Genomic DNA, 24,249 nt, shown 5'->3' on the forward strand with positions numbered 1-24,249 from the left:
ACAAAACTACAGTAATCAAGACAATATGGTACTGGCACAAAAACAGAAACATAGATCAATGGAACAAGATAGAAAGCCCAGAGATAAACCCATGCACCTATGGTCAACTAATTTATGACAAAGGAGGCAATGATATACAATGGAGAAAAGACAGTCTCTTCAATAAGTGGTGCTGGGAAAACTGGACAGCTACATGTAAAAGAATGAAATTAGAACAATCCTTAACACCATACACAAAAATAAACTCAAAATGGATTCAAGACCTAAATGTAAGACCAGACACTATAAAACTCTTAGAGAAAAACATAAGAAGACACTCTTTGACATAAATCACAGCAAGATCTTTTTTGATCCACCTCCTAGAGTTATGGAAATAAAAAGAAAAATAAGCAAATGGGACCTAATGAAACTTCAAAGCTTTTGCACATCAAAGGAAACCATAAACAAGATGAAAATACAACCCTCAGAATGGGAGAAAATATTTGCTAATGAATCAATGGACAAAGGATTAATCTCCAAAATATATAAACAGCTCATGCAGCTCAATATTAAAGAAACAAACAACCCAATCCAAAAATGGGCAGAAGACCTAAATAGACATTTCTCCAAAGAAGACATACAGATGGACAAGAAGCACATGAAAAGCTGCTCAACATCACTAATTATTAGAGAAATGCAAATCAAAACTACAATGAGGTATCACCTCACATCAGTTAGAATGGCCATCATCAGAAAATCTACAAACAACAAATGCTGGAGAGGGTGTGGAGAAAAGGGAACCCTCTTGCACTGTTGGTGGTAATGTAAATTGATACAGCCACTATGGAGAACAGTATGGAGGTTCCTTAGAAAACTAAAATAGAATTACCATATGATCTAGCAATCCCACTACTGGGCATATACCCAGAGAAAACCATAATTCAAAAGGACACATACACCCCAATGTTCACTGCAGCGCTATTTACAATAGACAGGACATGGAAGCAACCTAAATGCCCACTGACAGCCGAATGGAAAAAGAAGATGTGGTACATATATACAATGGAATATTGCTCAGCCATTAAAAGGAATGAAATTGAGTCATTTGTTGAGACGTGGATAGATCTAGAGACTGTCATACAGAGTGCAGTAAGTCAGAATGAGAAAAACAAATATCGTATATTAACGCATGTATGTGGAACCTAGAAAAATGGTACAGATGAACTGGTTTGCAGGGCAGAAACTGAGACACAGATGCAGAGAAAAAACGTATGGACACTATGAGACACAGATGCAGAGAAAAAACGTGGTGGTGGGGGGTCGTGGTGGATGAATTGGGAGATTGGGATTGACATATATACACTAATATGTATAAAATGGATAACTAATAAGAAACTGCTGTATAAAAAAATGAATAAAATAAAGTTCAAAAAAAATTCCCTGTAGCACTTTCTATAGAAATAGAAAAACAATTCTAAAATTCATATGGAAACACAAAGGATACTGAATAGCTAAAACAATCTTGAGAAAGAATAAAGTTGGAGTCATCACGCTTACTGATTTCGAAATATATTACAAAGCTACAGTAATTAAAAGAGCACAGTGCTGCCAAAAAGACATACTGTATGGAACAGAATAGAGAGCCTAAAAATAAAACCATGCTTATACAGTCAACTGATTTTCAATAAGGGTGCCAAAAATACACAATAGGGAAAAGATAATCTCTTCAACAAATGGTGTTAGGAAAACTGGATATTCACATGCAGAAAATGAAATTAAACCCTTATCTAGTTAGAAAAATTATACATAGGCCAATTAAAGCTAAAAAAAAAGAAACCTACACCATACACGAAAATCAACTCAAAATGGATTAAATTTCAGTAAGACTTGAAATTGTAAAACTTCTAGAAGAAAATGCGAGAAGCTTCATAACATTGGTCTTGGCAATGATTTCATGGATGTGACACCAAAAGCTCAGGCACCAAGAGAAAATACAAAGTGGGATTAAAAAGCTTCTGTAGGGCAATAACAACAACAAAGAACAATCAACAGAGTGAAAAGGTAATCTATGGAATGGGAGAATATATTTTCATATCATATATCTGATAAGGGATTAATTTCTAAACTATATAGAGAACTCCTACTACTCAATAGTAAAACACACAAAAAATAAAAAATTAATAACCTTCTAAATGGACAAAGGACTTGAATAGACATTTATCCAAAGAAGATAAAACAGTATACGAAAAGATGTTCAATGTCACTAATCATCAGGGAAATAGAAATTAAAACCACAATGAGATACCACCTCATACCTGTCAGGATGGCTATTATCAAAAATACAACAAGTGTTGGCAAGGATGTAGAGAAAATAGTGCTTGCATGTTATTAGTCAGAATAAAAACATGATACAGCCATTATGGCAAACAGTATGGAGGCTTCTCCAAAAATTATAAATAGAACTATCATATGATCCAACAATCCCACTTCTGGGTGTTTATCCAAAATAATTGAAACCAGGACCTCAAAGAGATATTAGCACCCCTATGTTCATTACAGCACTATTCATAATAGTCAATATGTGTAAATAATCTAAATGTCCATCAACAGATAAATGAATAAAGAAAATCTGGTATATGAATACAATGGAAAATTATTCAGCCTTAACAAAGAAGGAAGTTCTGCAATATGCAACAACATGGATGAAACTTGAGGATGTTATGCTAAGTGAAGTAAGACAGTAAACAAAAGTGCAAATACTGTATGATTCCACTTGGAGATGTATACAACAATCATATTCATAGAAGCAAAGTAGAACAGTGGTTACCAGGATCTGGGGGGAGGGAGAAATAGGGAGTTGCCATTCAATAAGTATAAAGTTTCAGTCATGCAGGATGAATAAGTTCTAGAGATCTTCTGTACAACATTGTGCCTATAATTAACAATATTGTACAATTAAAATTTTGTTAGGAGGGTGTTTTTCAAGTTTGTGTTCTTACTTCAATAAAATTAAGTTAAATTAAACTTAATTTTAAAAAAAAAGAATGAATGGATTGCCCACCTATGGCACTGTGCTTCAGAGAGGTGTCAAAAATACATAGGTGATATTGCCCTTGCCCTGTAAAGATGTAAAACTTACCATCTATTTATAATAGTAACTTGGACAGTGCTTAAAGGGCACCAGGTATTATTCTAAATATATCAACTCATTTAAAACTCACAATGAGGGTGATACTAAAAACATTTATTAACAGGTAAAACATCATGTCCTGTGAGGACAGATGCTGGACATAGTGCTAGGGCAGGTTCCTGGAGGCCCTCCAACAGAGCAAACAAGCCCTTGCAGAACCACTGGGAAGAGCAAGGTTGCACTGAGGCAGTGGGGAGAAAGGGAGGCCTTCATGGGCTTGAGGCTGCAGCTAATTCCAGTCAGTGTGGAAGCATTTCACTGTTTTAACAAATGACACAGATAGATATCAGCTGAATATCAGCCCTTGAAATTGGCAATATTATCATCCCCATTTCATAGATGAAGAAATGAGGCCCCAGAGACTTGTCCAAAGTCACAGAGCCAATGAGCAGAGGAGGTAATATCTGAACTTAGGCAGTCTAACACCAGATCATGTTCTCCTGACTGCTATGCTTTACTGCCTCATATTTACAAAGAAAATAAATAGCTTTAAAAACAGTGAATGTTTATCCAGCAACTAATGAATTCCAGGCACTGTGGAAGGCAAGATGTAGAGGGAGTCAAACATAAATTAAGTAAAATTTCAGAAAAGGTAATGGCCCCAGCAAGAAGTGCTATAACTCAGGAAAGACTGTAACTAAGAGAGGGAGATTTTTCTTCAATAACCTGAAGGTGAAAATGTACTGTTCGCACATATTATCTGAATAATTGCTCCAATTTTCCATTACGTTGTATCAGAAGACAGTAGTTTGGAAACAGGAACTTGTAAAGTTTCCAGGAACATCCCCAGGGATGCAGCAGCAGTAGTTCCAACTGCACCTTGGCCAATTCTCTTTTCATTTTGGAAGTAGATGATTTGCCATGATTGGCGGCAATTGCTAATGACAACAGGGGAAAACTGAATCGGTCATGCCAGGAACTCTCCTAAATCCATAGTGGAGGAAAGCAGATAAAACACTTTTCCCTCATTTTCTCCAGTCCCTAATCTTCCCCACCATAGCACTCTTCTGGTGCTGTCTCCAACCACCTGGTACTGGTCCACCACAGAGCATGTCCCAGGATTTGTGTTCAAGGCTCTTGTAAACAATGTTCACTAAAATGGAACAGTATCACCATCTGAAAATAAAATGTGGCCATTGCTTTCCATTGCTAGATTAACCTTTTGTTATAGTGAGAATGGCAATTTGGGTTTACTATACCTCCCTTCAAACAATTTTAAGGTGATGACAGACTTAAGGGGCTAATGACACTGACTCTCTTCCAATTAAAAGAGATTAAAAACTACATACGTGATTTCTTTTAGTAGTCCCATGACATCTTCAATAGAATATCATTATAGTCAAAAGTTATAAAAGTTTACATTAATATTTGTGTTTCTCAAATAGTAAATGACACAAAAATCAGATGAATGATAACTTCAATACCATGAGCAATTTGATCAACAAGTAGTAAACTGGAAAACAATACCAACTGGAACTGAGAAACTAAATCCCATAACGCTTGCTTTCATTTCAAAAGTTCTCCAGGTGGCTGCTAGCCAATTTGCCACATGAAAAAACCCTGACACTTACTGGAAAACAGACTCCAACTATTAAAAAAAAGGGACACTCAGTACAGAACAGACAATGTTGTGCTAAAAGGCTATGTTATTTTGCCAGAAAAGAATTCAATCTGTGCGTGAAATACCTCTTCCCATGTCTTTTGATCTGATGCAGCACTTGTCCAAATGGATGGGCTCCCTAAAGGGAAAACCCATTTCAAACACTGAGGAGCTCGAACAAATGTGAAGCACTCAACCTCAGGCTTAAATATCCCACATGGTCTCTTGCTGGTAACATGAGAACAAAATCAGTGTTTCAGTCAGAAAACAGCTTTCCTGGCTTTTCTATTCTGTTCTATTTGTGCATTGATATGAAGATCAGAGTCATCGACTTGAATGTGATTTAGAATCTCGATGCAAACAATGAGACATTAAACACTTTCTGGCCCTCTAAAATTTGTATTCAGACTCTTCTTTTTTCAGGGTATAATCACAATCCCATCAGTATTCGAGGGATTTGCGCACACAGGCTGCCTCTGTCAAAATTGTAGCAAGTTAATGTATTCGAGTATAGCTTGGTTGTGCAAATTATTACCCTAAAAGGATGATGTAACTTGACATTTTGACATATGCTCTTTTATATGGAGCACAATATCTTTTTTTTAAAAGCCTTTAGGTTTCAACTTAGTGACTTGAAGATTTGGAAAATTAAACTTTAAAAAAGAAAAGACAAGCACGGAAATGGTTACCTAAAGTCACAAAGAAAGAAAGGCAAAGACCAAAATCACCATCATACTACTATGACCATGCAAGAGGAGCGAAGACTTTAATCCTGAGGAGCAAAAACTTTGGACTTGACTTCTTATCTCTTCAAATTGACAAATAATGTTGCTAGCATTTATTCATTTCCCGAGACTTAACAACATGCATTGCTTTCTTTCATCACTTTGCCAATTTTCTTCAAAGAAAATTACTACTTCAAACTCTTCATAAATCCTGTAACCTCCATAAGCTTAGTTTCCTGTGGGTAAAATGGGAATAACAATGCCTAGTTTGTGGGGTCAGTATGAGGGTTAGAAATAATACATGAAAATCACTTAATAGTGCCTGGAACATAATGGAAGCTGCCACAATTATTATTACTCAAAAGCTATATCTGGACATGTAAATTGGAATAAAACACTGAGGCAGTTTTCATACTAATTCAGACATAAGAACACATTTTCTTGCAGATTCAAGGTAATTGAGGTAAATGTTCAAACATTTATTTGAATTATCAAGATATACAAATTGTTTCACCTTTCCACTTTCCATGTCCAGATATGGCTCTTGTGCATACCCTCAGAGTAATCCACAGATTTTGGAAACTTCACCTTTTACTGAAAGCCCTCAGCATTAGGTTTAACCAACTTTTATAGATAGCTGCCAATAGACTGCAGGACAAACTCCATTCATTAATAGGGTTGCTGTCTCAGATACCAAAAACCAAAGAAAGATAATCTAATATATAGTTCCAACAACTCTCCCTCATGTAATTTAAATCTGTAAATTTGAAATTGGCCTGAATGGGGAGTGACAAAACAATGGGGCATTTTCAGAAAAGATATCTTTTTTTTGAGTCACTATTAGTTTCTAGGGCATCCTAAAAAAATTCTTTTTCAGGGAGAAAAATAAAATTTGTAAGAAACAAATTAAAGGAAAAAATGACTTTGCCTTTCTAAAATTAAAAACATATCCTGTTTTTTTTCTCTTAGAACACTTTTAACATTTTTTGTTCAGGGAAAAGGGAAATGTAGTAAAAGCTCTTCTTTAAAAAAGAAAGGGGGATTTTGAAAAGAAAATATAATTGCCTTTTATGTGTAGGTACTCATCAAGTTAAGTTGTTTAAAAGCTATAATATACTGCGTATATATGAAAAATTATTATATACTGTGTATATATAAAAATATGAAAAATTATTGCATAAAATTTGAGATCTGAAAATTACCAACACTATATTTACATCATAAAAATAATATCAGAGCAGCAGCATGATGTTAGGGAATTTGTGCTGAACCAAAATCAGACTGTTTGGCCATCAGTTCCTAACAGGGCACTAAGCAATCCTGAGGGTCTCATTACTCTCATCTATAAAACGAGAGGATCAGACTAAACTGGACTCTCCTTATCTCTTCCAGCTTTAACATTCTCTGAATTTTTTACCATGTAATTTACTTTTGGTCCAGGCCAAATAATCATAATACAAATTTAGTTTTAGAAAAACAGTTATTTTCATTACTAGATTGGGTTATGTTGGGACTCCTGGATTATGTCACCAGACACAAAGTAAGTGAGGGGGAAGCTCATCTCCACAAACACTGGGTTCAAGGATGGAGGGAAATAGAAAAGCTCTGAGAGAAAAAGGAACTCAGTAGGAAAGGACAGTATGGTTGGGGCAGGTCGTATAGGAACCACCAAAAAGAGTATATTATTGTCCAGAGGCAAGTCAGCTAGAAAAGACATGTAAGAGGGAAATACATATTTTTTTTGCACGATAAATCATATTAGTCTTGCAAAGAGATTTTACTTGGTAGATATTGGGGAAATCTCTTAGAAACCACTAAGTCAGAATTTAGATAACAGGAGAACAGATTTGACTTTTACTAAATATTGAGTTAGTCTGAGAACCAGCAAGCAAAGACTGAGTAGCCCAAACATGTCTGTTAAATGAGTGATCTAATCAACCTGGTAAAGAATATTAGAGTTGCAGTCTGTTAAGAGACCAGTTATTGGGACTTCCCTGGTAGTCCAGTGATTAACACTTCACCTTCCAATGCAGGGGATGGGGGTTTGATCCCTGGTCGGGGAGCTAGGATCCCACATGCCTCACCACAAAAAACCAGAACATGAAGCAGAAGCAATATTGTAACAGATTCAATAAAGACTTTAGAAATGGTCCACAACAAAAAAATCAATTAAAAAAAAGAGACCAGTTATTAAAGAAATCAATTCAGATTAATTCAAACGGTAAAATAGTACAGCTATAACTTACCATGTAATCTACTTCAAATCTTAACACTCAAGATCCTCATTCATTGTAATACATTTCCCATGCAACTTACCATGTATTTTTACATCTGAGATTCCCATTTGAACTAGCTAATTGTCAGATTCAAGAGAAGTAAAAGAAACGAGACAGAGTTTCAAGAGAAGAAATACATCCCAGTTATCCTGATGCCCTGAGTAATGATAATGAAATGGAATCAGAAGCATAAAGGTCTGCTTGGGGGTTATAGAGATGTAGTCGTGAAAGTGAATTTAGTGAGCACCTAATCCATCACGTTTATTTTACATACAAACCCAAGTATCCAACTCCATGCTCTCAAAGATCATCTTTCTCTTACATCTTTTGGCCTTGACTATTAAGTTACTATAGCCATCCATTCATTAATTTTCACCACTGGTCATGGAAGTACCAAAAGATACCTGAAAGAATCCAGAATCTCATGGGCTCCACTCTTCCTTACCACAGTTGTGTAATAGCAACCTGTTTCCCCTTTATAACCAGGATCAGTCACCCCAGACAGGAGAGCATCTCCTTTATTTGCATGTTGGCCTGAGGTGGCTAAAGGCACCAAATGGCAATCTCAGCTTCCAGTTAAATTGAAACCTTTTTTAGTTTCCTAGTGGGATCATTCCTTTCTTGGGAAATAAGATTTCTTTTATACCACCAGAACCAAAAGATGCAGTAGGAGGAAGTATAAATTTTATGGGAGGATCATTTGGGGTAAAAGTGAATAAACCCCCTCTACTGAAATCCTCAAATCCATAAGGATTGTCCCCCAGGCAGCTTTGTAACTATGTACTAGGCCATTCCACTGTTCTATTAGACCCACCTGTATTTGGGGGTGAAGAGATACATGATAAAAAACAGTACCCCACCCCCATGAGTTTAAATGCTCATTGTCTCTATTCTTTTATTGTACAATAGCTTTGCTAGTCAAAAGTAAGATTTTGTGAGATACCTTGAGGCGTTCAGTTAGTCCTGGATGATGGGACTGGAAGAAGCACTGAGGGCAAGAAAGACTGTTTTTTTTTAATGAGGACAAATTGCTGCTCCCTCCATGATGGAAGAGCCCCACTGTGATTAACATGCCACCTGGTGGCTGGCTAGTCTCCCCAAGCAATGGTACATTATCAGGGGCTAAAAAATGGACCCTGTTATTGGCAGGTTAGATACTCAGTAGCAATGATTGCCAGTTCAGTCTTGGTAAAAGTAAGCCCGTAATTTTGAGCCCATGAATAATAACTTCCATCCTTGCGGCCACAGTCACTTTGTTCATTAACCCACTGAGCAAGCACAGCCTAACTAGAAAAAAAGACTGACATCCATGGATAGATCATCTTGATAACCAAAGGCCTCACCTGCAGGGTTTCCCATTGGCAAGCACTCACATGTGATATAAATATTCTCTAAGTCTCTGTATTATTCTGGATTCTCTGGAGAAGCAGAACCAATAGAAACAGAATCAACAGAACCGATAGATAGATAGATAGGGATTTATTACAAGGAATTAGCTCACAAGATTATGGAAGCTAAGTCCCACTATCTGATGTTTGCAAGCTGGACACCCAGGAAAGTTGATGGTATAGTCCTAGGGCCTGAGAACTAGGAGAGCCGATGGTGTAAATCATAGTCCAAGTGCAGATCAATGTCCCCACTGGAAAACATTCAGGCAGAGAGAGAAATTTCTCCCTTACTTCAATTTTTGTTCTATTCAGGCCTCCAATGGATTGGATGAGGCCCACTCAAATCAGGGAGAACAATCTACTTATCTCAGTCTACCAATTCAGATGTTAATCTCTTCCAGAAACACTCTCCCAGACACTCGCAGAATGGACCAATGAATCTGACACATAAAATTATCTATAACTGCCCCGATTTAACAAAAACAGTCCCAATTCAAGAGTTCTATTCACAGATTCTTTCCCCAGACCTTTTTGTCAGTAATTCCCCAATCTTGTGATTTCTAAGTTCCTGACCATCTAACCAAACTCTTAACTAACTGCCCTGTGATCATGCTAGATATACACCTTTGGCTATCCATCTTTTTAGGCAGGTAATGCAAAGTGTTCTAATTTCTGCCCACAGTGCTCAGGAGATATTAGTGCTAAAATAGTTGACTCTAAGTTGTGTCAGCTTATTATCAGACAGAGCTGTAAACAAGGTCAAATATTCTTCTTTCTTTCTCTGTCAGCTAGTCATAGGAAATGTCCCGTAGGGCCACAGGTATGCATTGAGGGACAGGCAACAACGCAGCAAGAGTAGGAGCTTAAGCATCTGAGCCACCTGCTCCTGCCACTTACATATGCTTTCAGGACATGCCTGAACCTGATGATCTCATATACACACTTCTACATAATGACACAGATCTGTTGCCCAAGCCAGATTCAAGACTTTGGTAGTCACATGATACACAGTGAGCCGTTTTGGTCCCATAGTCTTCCTCAAAAGAAAGCATGAAAATTTTTCTCAAAGCCTCAGTTAATCCTTTGCATTCAGCTGCCCAAAGAGCAACAAGAATATGGAAGATCACATGGGACATTTTAGGGCCATGGAGGTGGCATATAAGACTATTCCCATATTTCACTGGCCAAAACTCACTTTCAAGGTCCTATCAAAACGTCAGAGTGTCCAATAAATGTCCAAACTACCAGAGTGTCCTTTCTCTCCAGTCCCCCTCCCCCCGACACACAAACACGCAAACACAGTTCTTCCAAAGACAACCAGAAATAATACAACTTATCAGTGGTTCTCAAAATGTGATATCAAAAGAATCACCAGGAAACTAACTCCTATGTCACACACTGGAATTAGCAAATCTGAATCTCTGGGAATGAGGCTAAGCAATGTGTGTTTTAATAAGTCCTCCGTGTGATTTGGAAGCACATCAATGTTGAAGAATCACTGGTCTGAAACCAGATGAGGAATAAGACCAAACTTCACATTATCTTAGTAATTTTCCATAACCCCCCTCCAGCCTACCGGAATTAGTGAGTGATCCCATTGCCAGTCAAGTCTTTACAACATTTCCTTTAGCTACCATAACCCTAGGGGAAGCCCTGTTAGGGCTTAGGCAAAGATCTGCATCCTTTCTGGTTTCTGCTTAACTAGAGGGAAAGAGGGTCTGCTTATGCTTCAAGATACATCATACTCTTCCAGTGACAGTAACCAAGACCTGTTTTCTTAATGTAGAAATGAGTTTAGACTAAGTTATTAATATCTGTCATGGGTGGTATAATTAAAATTTAAACATGCAAGGAGTAAAGGTTGGTAACCTCTACATGGTAGAGCAATAATCTCAATTACTCTAAAATTTCATATTCTGTTGCCTTAATTTAAAAATCAGCCTAAATCATCCCTGTGATTTATTTTAATTAAGTGTGGTCTCTAAGCTATAATAACTTAGAACTATATTATATATTTTGAAGGTCAAAGTGAAGATTACTTGTGAATATTCATTTGAATTCATTTTAATTTTTATTTGCTTTTTCATTAATAAATTCAACAATATAAAATTGACCTTTCACACTTGAGAAGAAATTAAATTTTATTAAATTATGAATTTGCATGTTTTAGTTTGGTAGCTAGAATGATATATACCATAAGTCTTTATTCAAAGGGCTAGATTGTTTGAGTAAGGAAACTATTCTGTGAATATAAATTGGGGATTAAACTGTACAAAGTTTTCAGGAATCTTGGTTTCCAAACAGTCATTAACTAATTAGTATTTAAGTGAAACTGACAAATTGAGGTGATGAGTTTACAATCAGGAATGATTCACTAACCCATAAACTCACGTCTTCTACATTTTAGGGAGATCATATGTATAGGTTATTTATTTCTGTATAATGAATTATCCCAAAATTTATCAGCTTAAAACAATAAATATTTATTATTTTATAATATCTGTAGGTCAGGAATTCAGGAATGGCTTAGCTCAGCGGTCCAACTCAAGGTCTCCCAGGAGGTATAGTCAAGAAGGCAGCCAGGGCTGCTGTTTCATCTGAAGACCTAATTAGGGAAGGATATGCTTTCAAGCTAACTCATGTGGTTGTAGGAAGGCCCCACTTCCTTAGTGACTGTTGGCCATAGGTCTCCATTTCTCTTTACATGGGCCTCTCTGTGGTTGCCTGATTATTTTCACATGTCAGCTGGCTTGTCCCAAATTGATTGATGAGAGAGAGAGAGAACTGTACATGCACAGAAGCCTCAGCCTTTTATACCCTATTCTTGGAAATGGCTTACCCTCATTTCTGCCATATGCTACTGGTCACAGAAAACAAAACCAAAAAAATGCATTGTGGAAGGGGTCTTCACAAGGATAGGACAATTGGGGGCCATGTTGGAGGCTGTCTACCGCAGCATAACTACAGGATTTGGCCAACTGAATATTTTTTATACAATAGTCTTTACCTAAGATGATTATTATATTATATAATTCTTAAATGCAATCCAGTTCATGCCTAGGTATATCCTGAAAATATATTATACCTCTGAAAAGGTTTTTATCAATAAAATATTTGTTAATGTCTGTTTTTCCATATCTGTTCTCCTTCTTAGACTATAAATTCATCAGGGGAGGTACCCTTTCTTATTCATATTCATAGCTCTGTCTCCTTCAACAGTGGCTGAGACAGAAGTGCTTAGTAAATACTTATTACTTGTGTTGAATTGTCTTATATTTTAATTCTCAAAGTAGTTTACCTTTTTTCTTATTTTTTAAAATCAAGGTATAATTTACATAAAATAAAATACACAGACCTTAAGTGTTTATTTTGGTACGTTTTGGAAATTGTATACACCTATGTCACCCCAAACAAGATATAAAACACTTCCATCACCCCTGAAAATTCATCCCTTTTCAACCTTTTTTTCCTCTCCTTCCACCCTCAAGCAATAACTTTCTGATTTCTGTTGCCATATATTAGTTTTATCTGTTCTTGAACTTCATGTAAATGGAATGATTTTATGCCAAATACTATATATACTAATGTGTTTGATTTTTTTTCTTAACATATATTTTTGAGAAACATATTGTTGTATGTATCGGTAGTGTATCCCTTTTTGTTGATGTATGACCCTCTAACATATGAATCGGCCTCAACTTGTTTTTCCATTCTTCTCTTGCAGGACATCTGGATTGTTTCTATGTTTGGCTATTATGAATAAAGCTGCTGTGAATATTCCATTACAATTTTTTTCTGTGGACACATGATTCCATTTCTCTTGTGTAAATACCAGAAAATGTGATTGCTGGATTGTATTGTTTGTTTTTAATTAATCAAAAGGCTTCTTTGTCTTCCAGCCTGTTTAGGAACTTAAGACCTAATTTTTTAAAAAATCATCTGTGTCTAATTCCCAGAGAGAATGGAGATCAAGCAGAAATGGAAAGACTAGTTTTCACACTAAGTTTCTGGAGGGACAAAGAGCAACAGACAGCATCCCTTTGTACCACGGTTGTGTATAAGGCTGTGGGATAAATTCTCCATGCTAGCAGAGAGGCACCTCTGTAATGTGCAGAGACTAGGAGAACCAGGGGAGCAGTGCCCTGAGAGAGAGCAAAGCAAGAACAAATTACAGAAGCAGAGACAGAGGTGGACCTGCTCTCCGTTCTCCTTGGGAATTAGACACAAATCAGTGGTGATTATTCTTCAAATTTATTTTGCCTATATCCCAGCTCCAGGACTTTTGACAAAATGTCTCCTTCTTGTCACCCATATGCCTCTTAGAGCTCTATGTCAGTCCACTCACTTATTCATCTATTTAACAAATACTTAAGTGAACATTTACTATTTACCAGGGACTGTTGCAGGAGCTGGGGAAAACAAAACAGATAAAAATCTCTGCCTTCAGATAGTTAAATATATTTGCATACATATAAAACCCAATTATATATTTAATTTGTATTATGTTTTTCATCTAATGGATTAGAATCTTAATATACCTAAATACATTGGGATATTAGATCTAGTGGCTGCCATAGCATCTCTCACATAATAGCACTCATTACAGGTTTGTTGAATGCATGGCTAAATAAATGTTCCAAAGTTTGAGGACTGAAATAGTGATTATTATGTAATAAAGATTCATTAGGTGCGTATACAAAGTAGGGCTTTCCAGAAAGCCGTTCAGTAATATATTCAGTAATTCTGTACCAAATCCTTTTTGGAAGTAGGTGGGCTATACTACAATTTTGCCACATAGTACACGGTCTCAATCTCAGCTAAAGATGAAGTTTACTTTTCCAAGAAAAGTTGGGCCATATTCAGAATGAAACTAAAAAGCAAATTCAACTTAATAATGTCAGTTATTTATCAATAGCTTGGTAACCACCAAACCAAATTACTTCATACTTGGCTGTGGTTAAATCTTTAGCACAAATGTATTTCTAGATACAAAGGGAAAATAACATTTTACAAAATTCACATCTGATTTTTTAAAAATCACACCTGAATATCATTCATCTAAGAAAGCTGTAAACCCTGGGCTTGCAAGGTCATGCTGCTTTCAAAGTGAATGGGATCAAAGGGTCTAAAAAACACAAGAAATACTTTCAGACAGGAAGACACCACATCAAGAGGCTATCACAAGTGACCACTGTGAGAGGATAAATCATTATCGCTAAACTGAGCTGTTTATACACAACTTTATTTCACTTTTTCTGATGATAAAAGTAACACTGTTCATTGCCGAAAAACCAAGCATATAAAATTGTAAAGAGAAACATTGAAATCACCAGGCATAATCACTGATAAATGTTGGTCAATTTCCTTCTGATCTAAATATTTTCTCTATGTATATTAGTTGAGCTCTTCTAGATATAAAAAATTGAACTATTTTTAACATCTAATACTGCAACATGAATTTTTCCTCTAGTTTATTATAAATATCTCATTATACATTCTCTTAGTGATGATATAATATTTCATCTCTTCCCCTATTTTGACTACTTACATTATTTTCATATTTTTACTATTTTAAATTAATGCTGCTTTAAATGTTTCTGAAATTTGAGGAAGTTGTTAGTTGTGTTGGTTTTTTGAGATGGATGGGTAGTTCAGATTTTTTACTTAAGGTTTATTCTCAGGAGTGAAATTAAACAGTATATATTACCATTTACTATACAGCCTCATAAATCTGACACATAAAGAGGTAGCCACTCCCTATCCCATGTATATAATACTCTTTGAAAACCAATTCCAACCTAATGGACCCTAGTGATCTCTCACCAGGATTTGATATAGATACAGAATTTATATTTTCATCTGTTAATACATAATTTAACCCCACTAAATTCTGTAATAATTTTTTATAGATATGTCAATATTCTCTAAAAGGCAGTACATGTCCTTTTTCTGGTTCTTAGAGAACATGGCATTTTTTAAAACCCTGATTTTATTAGATGCAGAAACATTTCAATGGGCAAAAGATAAATGCTGAACTTAAATATTTTTTCATCTCATTAACTTCAATTGTTTACATTCAAATGAAAAGATACTTTCTCTTCAATCCAAGCTAATCTAATCAAAAGTCTAATTTGTTAATAGAGGTCCATGTATCTGCTTGTTCAGGACACAATGAAACTACAAACCTGTCCTTACAGACTGAGGAAAGCTATCTACTGAAACTTCCATTTTGAATTCTAAAACTACCCCAAGATTTTAAACAGAAGAAACCACAAAGAGAGCACAGCAAGTACAAGAAAGGAGAGTTAGTGACAAAATAAGACAGATGAGCACACAGAGTCATACATCTAGACCAAAATCTTAAGACTTTTTTCAGACTTAACTCCAACAAATTGAGACAATGGGAAATACTTTTTTGGGTCATGTTTCCTAGAACTTCATGATAGTGTTAATGCATGGGCTTTAAGGAATCCTCATGAACACAATGGACCAGTTTAGAACCTATGATGAAGGACTAAAACATGTAGGAATCAAACTCAAAAGCCTTTTTAAACAAACTTTCAGGACCAAAATGAAATGCTCATACCAAAATATGGATTATAGGTAAAATTACAACAAATTATTCTGTCTTGAATGAATAATAATGAAAGTTAAGGAAATTAGAAGCTAAGACACAGTTGTACGACTTCAGACAGATATGAAAGATCTATACATGGGTGTTCTCGAGTAGCTGTTTTAATTCAGGTGCCAAATGGATCCTTCATAAGGAAACCATTCCACATCCCACTGTACCAAGGGCAGAAAAACAAAACCAGAATGAATGTAGTCATACCTAATTCCTACTCTACAATTTGCAGGAAGTTGCTTTGTGTTTCTTCTTCTTCTTTTCTTTAAAATTTAATTAGACAGACATACACTGACCACTAGCTCTGAGTTAAGTTCACTGCTGGGTACTGAGGATACAAAGATGGGTAAAATGTAATTTCTTCCTTCAAGGCATTTATTATCTAGCACTGTTTTATAGCTTAAAATAATAGCTGCACTATGACCAAGTGGGTATTAATATTTCAGCAAATGTCCACTTATCTTTTGGTGCATATATAAATAAGTCAATCCATACAGACATTACCTTACTTCATGCCCACAACAACCCTCAAGTAGTGAGTATTATTGTTCGCATAGAGAATGTAAATAAACACAGGCTTGAAGAGTCATGTGGCAAGTGCCAAGAAGAGCTAAGATTCTAGGCAAAGCTCCACTGTGACAGTAAACCACCGTGCCTGAGATTCAGATAATTACCTCAGGCCATTTTGCTGGTGAAGACAAGTCACCCTTCTGACATTGGAACCATTAGAGTTGAAGATGCCTTGAAAAATAATGTAATTAAATAGCCTTGATCACTGAGACACATAAAAACATCATCTCTTCTAAACAATTATTTTAAGCCAACATAGCACCTTCCCCACTATCTACTAACAGCTGAAGAATTTACTCCCATGATTGTGCCCCCCTCTTTCCTGGATTAATATATCCCCTTTACTTATTGTTCCTATCCACAATGACAGTTGTTTCCTTCCTCATTTCTGATTCACTTTCAATCATTTCTAACCTGGCTTTCATTCCAAGCACTATAATTCACTTACTCTAATCAAGAACCAGTGGATACTTCTATATCTTCATATTATTGCCCCTCAGGTGCATTCAGCAAAGCTGTTCATGCCTTTCTTGACTCACCTTCCATGTTCTCCTTCCATAGCTCTGCCCAGTTTCACTCTAATCCAGCATCCTTCTCCATCACCTTTGACGGCCTTGCCACTAAACATTGATGACTCATTTCTTGGTCCTGAGCCCTCTAACTTTCTCAGTCTATACCCTTGTTTTATGCAATCTCATCAACATCTGTAGCTTTATATGCCATCTTTATGCTAATGACTACGAAAGCCAAAGGCCTCTCGTCTGAGTACCTCTGGTCTGAGTACCAGATACATACAGCCAATTGTGTACTTGACATTTCCGCTGGGCTACTGACTGAGCATCCTGATTCCCACTAACTTCTTCCCCAAAACATGCTTCTCTCCTTAACTTTCCCATTTTAGAGAATGACACCATAATCATATGTAGTTGCTAGATAAAACTCTAGGAAGTCATTCTTGAGTCCTCATATATCCCGCTTTTCCCACGTTCAACCCAGCAGCAACTACCATCAATTACATCTCCAAAATAAAGTTTGAATTTTTCCACATCTTTCCATCTCCATTCTTACCACTCTTGTCTAAAACATTTTATATATATATATATATATATATATATATATCCCACATAGATTCTTATTGTAATCTCTTTCTGATCTTACTGCTCTACTTAAGCCCTATCTCACACTGCCTCCAAACAATCCACTGATTAATTCAGCAGTATTTATTACAACATACTATGTACTAGGAACTTTTCCATCTGCCGAAGATACAAAAATGACAAAAATCCCAATTTTTATAGAACTTGCATTCTAGTGGGAATAGCACACAATAAACAAAAAGTAAATATATAAAGTATGTTAGATGGTGATGAGTACAAAGGAGAAAAATAAATCAAACAAAGGCAATGGGAAATGCCAGATGAGAGTAAGTTGTGATGTACATAGAGCGGTCAGGTCCATTCTTGATACAGTAGACATACAGTTATAATTTCTTTTAGTATAAATCAGTTCATATCATTGCACACCTTAAAAATCTTCTAATGAGGGCTTCCCTGCTGGCACAGCGGTTGAGAGTCCGCCTGCCGATGCAGGGGACACGGGTTCGTGCCCCGGTCTGGGAAGATCCCACATGCCGCGGAGCGGCTGGGCCCATGAGCCATGGCCGTTGGGCCTGCGCGTCCGGAGCCGGTGTTCCGCAACGGGAGAGGCCACAACAGTGAGAGGCCCACTTACCACAAAAAAAAAAAAAAAAAAAGAAAAGAAAAAAAAATCTTCTAATGAGTCACATTAAATCTAGAGTAAAATCTAAAAATTCTTACTTTGGTTTACAATATTCTCATACTCTGTCTCCTGTCTACCATTCCAACTTCTCCAACCGCTAGACTTCAGATGGCCCCATTCCATTTCTCAGCCCTCTAAGTGTTTCTGCCTCAAGGCCTTTGTACTATTTCCTCCTCCTGGAACATTCTCTCTCAGCTCTCCTTTCAGCAGGCTCCTTATCTTCCAGCAGGCTCAGCTCATATATTACCTCTTAAAAGATACCTTCTCTGAGCATTCCATCTCAAATAGCACAACCATTCACCAAGGCTTTCTTACCTTATTTCGTCCTATTATAGTACCTACCACAATTATTTTGAAAACATGTTCTCTTACTTTTTATTACCTGTCTTTTCCTACTTGGGCAGAACTTCATGCTCCATCTAGTCACTGCTTTAACCCCAACCTAGAGTTGTGTCTGGCACTAGGAAGCACTCCGTAAATACTTGTTCATTGATTGAATGAGTGAATATAAATTCCAATTCCAATTATTTTTTTTTTGTTTTTGTTTTTGCGGTACGCGGGCCTCTCACTGTTGTGGCCTCTCCCGTTGCGGAACACAGGCTCCGGACGCGCAGGCTCAGTGGCCATGGCTCACGGGCCTAGCCGCTCCGCGGCATGTGGGATCATCCTGGACCAAGGCACGAACCCGTGTCCCCTGCATCAGAAGGCAGACTCTCAACCACTGCGCCACCAGGGAAGCCCCCAATTATTTTTATTCAGAAAAATTTATTGAACATCCACTGTGTGCCAGACATTGGCACAATTCTTGACATTTGACTGGTCTGTAGAATGCAGGCTAAATATCCTATCTTATTTAGAATTAGAGAAATATGAAATTCTAGTGATAAAAGGACTTTAAAAATGACTTTAGGGCTTCCCTGGTGGTGCAGTGGTTAAGAATCCGCCTGCCAATGCAGGGGACACAGGTTCAAGCCCTGGTCTGGGAAGATCCCACATGCCACGGAACAACAAAGCCTGTGGGCCACAACTACTGAAGCCTGCGTGCCTAGAGCCTGTGCTCCACAACAAAAGAAGGCACTGCAATGAGAAGCCCACATGCACCACACGAAGAGCTGCCCCCATTCGCTGCAACTGTAGAAAACTCGCGCACAGCAACAGACCCAAAGCAGCAAAAAAAAAAAAAAAAAGGAAATACAAAGCCAGCGCCAGGGCCTATGGATAGACCTGTAGTGATTGCGGGTAGCATCTGAGAGATACCAACACCACCGCAAAAGCCAAAATCCAAACTGACGATTCTTGTTAATCAAAATAACTGTCAATCCTCTCCTTCTAGGCAAACATCACAACAGCAACCTTAATGAGAGCTTCAACGTTTGCAGAATCTGAAGCCATACAGGAGTCATAAGGAAGAACAACTTTTAGGCTGTGATCCTTTTGATCTTACTTCTTAGTAAAAGTTGTGAAGCTTAGGCACAGAAAACTGAGCTTTTCCTGCTGGTCACTGAATATTGTAAAGGCAACTCTGCAAGGGAGTTTCTGATCTTTTGTCCTGAGGCTCTAATTCAAGAAATGGGGAAGCAGGGGCCAACTTTTAATGACGTGCATTTGCAGCAATCCAAGTAAATTTGTGATTATCATTATCATCCTTAGTATTAAGAACAATGCAACAAAAACTTTGTTTTCAGATTTAGTGATTAGCCTAAAGCAGTAATTCTCAACTAGTAGGTAAGGAGAGATACTATTCTTGATAGGATGCACAAGTAGGGTGGATGGTTGTCATAATATACCTAATAATTCACAAAAAAATGTATCCATTTCAGCTCCTTATGTCCTGTATGTTATTTTATGTCATTAAAGTTTATTATAATGATAAATGTAAAAAAAAAATCTATTCATTGCAGGTTATTTACATTTTGAAAATTTAGAAATAACCAATTTGGGGTTGTTTTTAAAAATTGTAATACATAAAATAAATAATAATAAAAATACAGTATTAATATATTATAATTTTTTATCCTCAAGTAAATATGTTGCTATGGAAGGATAGTTGTAATATGTTCTTGAGAGTACAAAATCCTATTATGGGACCAGATGAGACACATACACAGGACAGATATTGAGCCATTAATTGTGGTTCCCTCTGGGAAGAAGAATTATGGGGTAGAGAGGGGTAAGAGTATGACTTTTCAATTTTTATGTTTCATATATTACTGTATTCTTTTTAATAAAAAATGTGTGCTGCTTTTACAATTTAAAATCATCAATTTTGATTAAAAAAATAAATGTCTAGGAAACAGACAAATATTCTTCTCTGAAAAAGTGGCCAGTTTATTTTCAACATAGCAACCCTTTTATAGAGTGAATGATGGGTGGCATAAAATATATGAAACACTGCTTTACAAACATTAGAATAGCCATAACAACAAAGCAGGGAGGACACAGCAACCTGGGGAAACCAGCAATAAAAGAATTTTAAAATATGCCTCAGTCTATGAAGACAAAAGCCACTGACAGTCATGATTAGGAAGAAAACTATATCAAGATTTTCTTCCATGTTTAGAAATGTGTTGCTTTTATTTTCTTTACTCTCATTTTGTTATTTATTACACCTCTCCTTGTACACATGCTTCATTATCCCCTCAGACTTCACTTACAAAACACAATTTCAAATATAAAATTATTAAGAATTTTAAGAGGGCAACAGCAGAATTTTTTAACAAGTATGGGACCCATATGATCATCTTAATACATGCAGAAAAAGCTTTTGACAAAGTTCAACATCGTTTATGATTAAAACTCTCAACAAAATGGGTATAAAGGGATTATACCTTAACATAATAAAGGCCATATATGACAAGCCACAGCTAACATCATACTCAATGGTAAAAAGCTGAAAACATTTCCTCTAAGATCAGAAATAAGACAAGGATGCCCACAGTTTCCGCTTTTATTCAACATAGTATTAGAAGAAGTCCTAGCTACAACAATCAGACACACACAAAAAAAGAAATAAAAGGAATCCAAATTGGAAAGAAGTAAAAACTGTCATTGCAGATGCCATAATACTATACACAGAAAATACTAAATACACTACCAAAAAACTGCTTGAACTCATCAATTAATTCAGTAAAGTTGCAGGATACAAAATATAAGAAATCTGTTGAGTTTCTATATACTAACGATGAACTATAGAAAGAGAAAATAAGAAAACAATCCCATTCACAAGCACGTCAAAAAGAATAAAATACCTGGGGGTTTCCCTGGTGGTGAAGTGGTTGAGAGTCCACCTGCCAATGCAGGGGACATGGGTTCGTGCCCCGGTCCGGGAAGATCCCACATGCTGCGGAGCGGCTAGGCCCGTGAGCCATGGACGCTGAGCCTGTGTGTCCGGAGCCTGTTGCTCCGCAACGGGAGAGGCCACAACAGTGAGAGGCCCGCGTACTGCAAAAAAAAAAAAAACAAAAGAATAAAATACCTGGGAATAAATCTAACTAAAGAGCACCTGTACTTGGAAAACTTCAAGGCACCTATGAAAGAAATTGAAGAGAACACAAACAGATAGAAAGATATATGTGCTCATGGACTGAAAGAATTAATATTGTTAAAATGACCATACTAGCCAAGGCAATCCACAGATTCAATTCAATCCGCATCAAAATACCAATGGCATTTTTAACAGAACTATAACAAATAATTCTAAAATATATATGGAAACACAAAAGAACCTGAACAACCAAAACAATATTAAGAAAGAAGAACAAAACAAGAGGAATCTTGCTTCCTGATGTCAAACTATACTGCAAAGTTACAGTAACCAAAACAGTATTGTACTGGCACAAAAACAGACACATAGCTCAATGGAACAGAATAGAAGGCCCAGAAATGAACCCACACTTAAGGGGTAAATTAATCTATGACAAACAAGGCAAGAATTTACAATGGGAAAAAGACAGCCTCTTCAATAAATGGTGCCGGGGAAACTGGACAGCTACATGCAAAAGAATCAAACTGGACCACTTTCTCACACCATATATAAAAATAACTTAAAATGGATTAAAGACCTAAATGAAAGATCTGAAACCAGAGGAAGTACACTCTTCGACATAGGTCTTAACAATGTTTTTTTTTGGATTAGTCTTTCCTAGGCAAGGGAAACAAAAGCAAAAAAAACCTATCAACAAAACAAAAAGGCTGCTTAATGAATGGGAGACGATATTTGCAAATGATATATCTGACAAGGGGTTAATATCCAAAGTATACAAAGAGCTCTTACAACTCAACATCAAACAAACAAACAACCCAATTACAAAATACAGGACTTAGACAAACTTCCAAGAAATCATAAGATGACCAACAGGCATACGAAAAGAGGCCTAACATCACTAATCATCGACGCAAATCAAAACCATGAGATATCACCTCATACCTGTAAGAGTGGCTATATCAAAAAGAAGAAATAACCAGAGTAGGCAAGGATGTGTAGAAAAGGGAACGATTGTGAACTGTAGGTGGTAATGTAAATTGGCACAGCCATTATGGAAAACAGCATGGTGATTTCTCAAAAAATTAAAAACAGAACTACCGTACGATCCAGCAATGGGTATTGATCTGAAGAAAATGAAAACAGTAATTGGAAAAGATACATGCACTCACCCCTATGTTCATTACAGCATTATTTACAATAACCAAGATACAGTATTCAAGCATTATTTACAATAGCAAAGCTAAGTGCCCATCAATAGATGAATGGGTCAAGAAGATGTGGCTTATATATGCAATGGAATATTACTCAGCCATAAGAATGAAATTTTGCCATTTTCAATAATAGATGGACCTAGAGGGTATTATGCTAGGGAAAGTAAGAGAAAGACAAATATTGTATGAATTCACTTAAATGTGGAATCTAATAAAAAATAATGAACAAACTTAACCAGACAGAAACAGAGTCGTAGATACAGAGAGCAAACAGGTCGCTGCCAGAGGGGAGGGAGTGGGGGGTGGAGAGAAATAGGTGAGGGAAATTAAGAGGTACAAACTTTCAGTTACAAAATAAATGAGTCACAGGTATGAAATGTATAGTGGGGAATATAGTCAATAATTATGTAATATCTTTGTATGGTGACAGAAGACAACTAGACTTATTATGGTAATCATTTTGAAATGTATAGAAATATCGAATCACTGTTTTGTGCACCAGGAACTAACATAGTGCTGTAGGTCAATTATACTTCAAAAATAAACAAACAAGCTCATAGAAAAAGAGATCAGATTTGTGGCTACCAGAGGGGGTTGTAGAATTAGGTGAAGGTAGTCAAAATAATACAAACTTCCAGTTATAAGTACAAGAGATGTAACGTACAACATGATAAAGATAATTGACACTGCTATATGTTAAAAATGAAAGTTAAGTTCTTGTGATGAGGGAGTTCTCATCACAAGAAAAAAATTTTTTTCTATTTTTTTAATGTTGTATCTATATGCAATGATAGATGCTCACTAAACCTATCATGGTATTCATTTCATGATGTGTATAAGTTGCCACACTGACATAGAGTAGGTTTTATAGAAAATGTAGGAATTTATAGGCTAGGTGTACATGAAATATGGATGGGAAACAGACTGGGCTGTCCTACTCTATAAAGAACAGTCTGAACACTACAGTCACTGTGGGTGGGAAGTTTATTACATACTTATTTATTTTGTTGTTTGGTAATGCTTTTTAGTTTATATTTCAATAAACCATATCATTGATAATGAGTTAAAAATGCATAAGTACATGTTTATTTTTTTTAAATAAGCACTAAAGTTCTGTTTCTCAAGAAAATTGATGGTACTTGTGTAATTTGTAATGTGTTTGTCTGTGTTTACCATCTACATTTGTGATGGCGATACCATTGACTCCTTAAAAACCAGAAGATGTAAGAATCTGCAGAAGCAGCATCGGTATCCACTTCAAAAGTTAATACCTATTTTAAGAAAAATCACTCAAAGACAATAATTTAACATGTACAGCTGTACCACTCTATTAAGCATAGCTTTACATTAAGATCAAAAGATTATGCTTATAAATTAATTTCACTTATTTTTGTAAACCTATGTAATGTGAAATGATAGCTG

At 36.4% G+C, this 24,249-nt stretch overlaps 1 protein-coding gene across 1 annotated transcript in view; it reads right to left on the reverse strand.

The window, feature by feature from the left end:
- The window catches only part of ZPLD1 (zona pellucida like domain containing 1), a 481,064-nt gene that overhangs the window by 140,399 nt on the left and 316,416 nt on the right, over positions 1 to 24,249 (reverse strand). The window contains exon 8 of the mRNA XM_004272088.3: positions 21,381 to 21,573. The gene's annotated coding sequence lies outside the window, so the exon portion shown is untranslated. The remainder of the gene's footprint in view (positions 1 to 21,380; positions 21,574 to 24,249) is intronic.

Source organism: Orcinus orca, chromosome 5, assembly GCF_937001465.1.
Source record: "Orcinus orca chromosome 5, mOrcOrc1.1, whole genome shotgun sequence".
Taxonomy (NCBI): Eukaryota; Metazoa; Chordata; class Mammalia; order Artiodactyla; family Delphinidae; genus Orcinus; species Orcinus orca.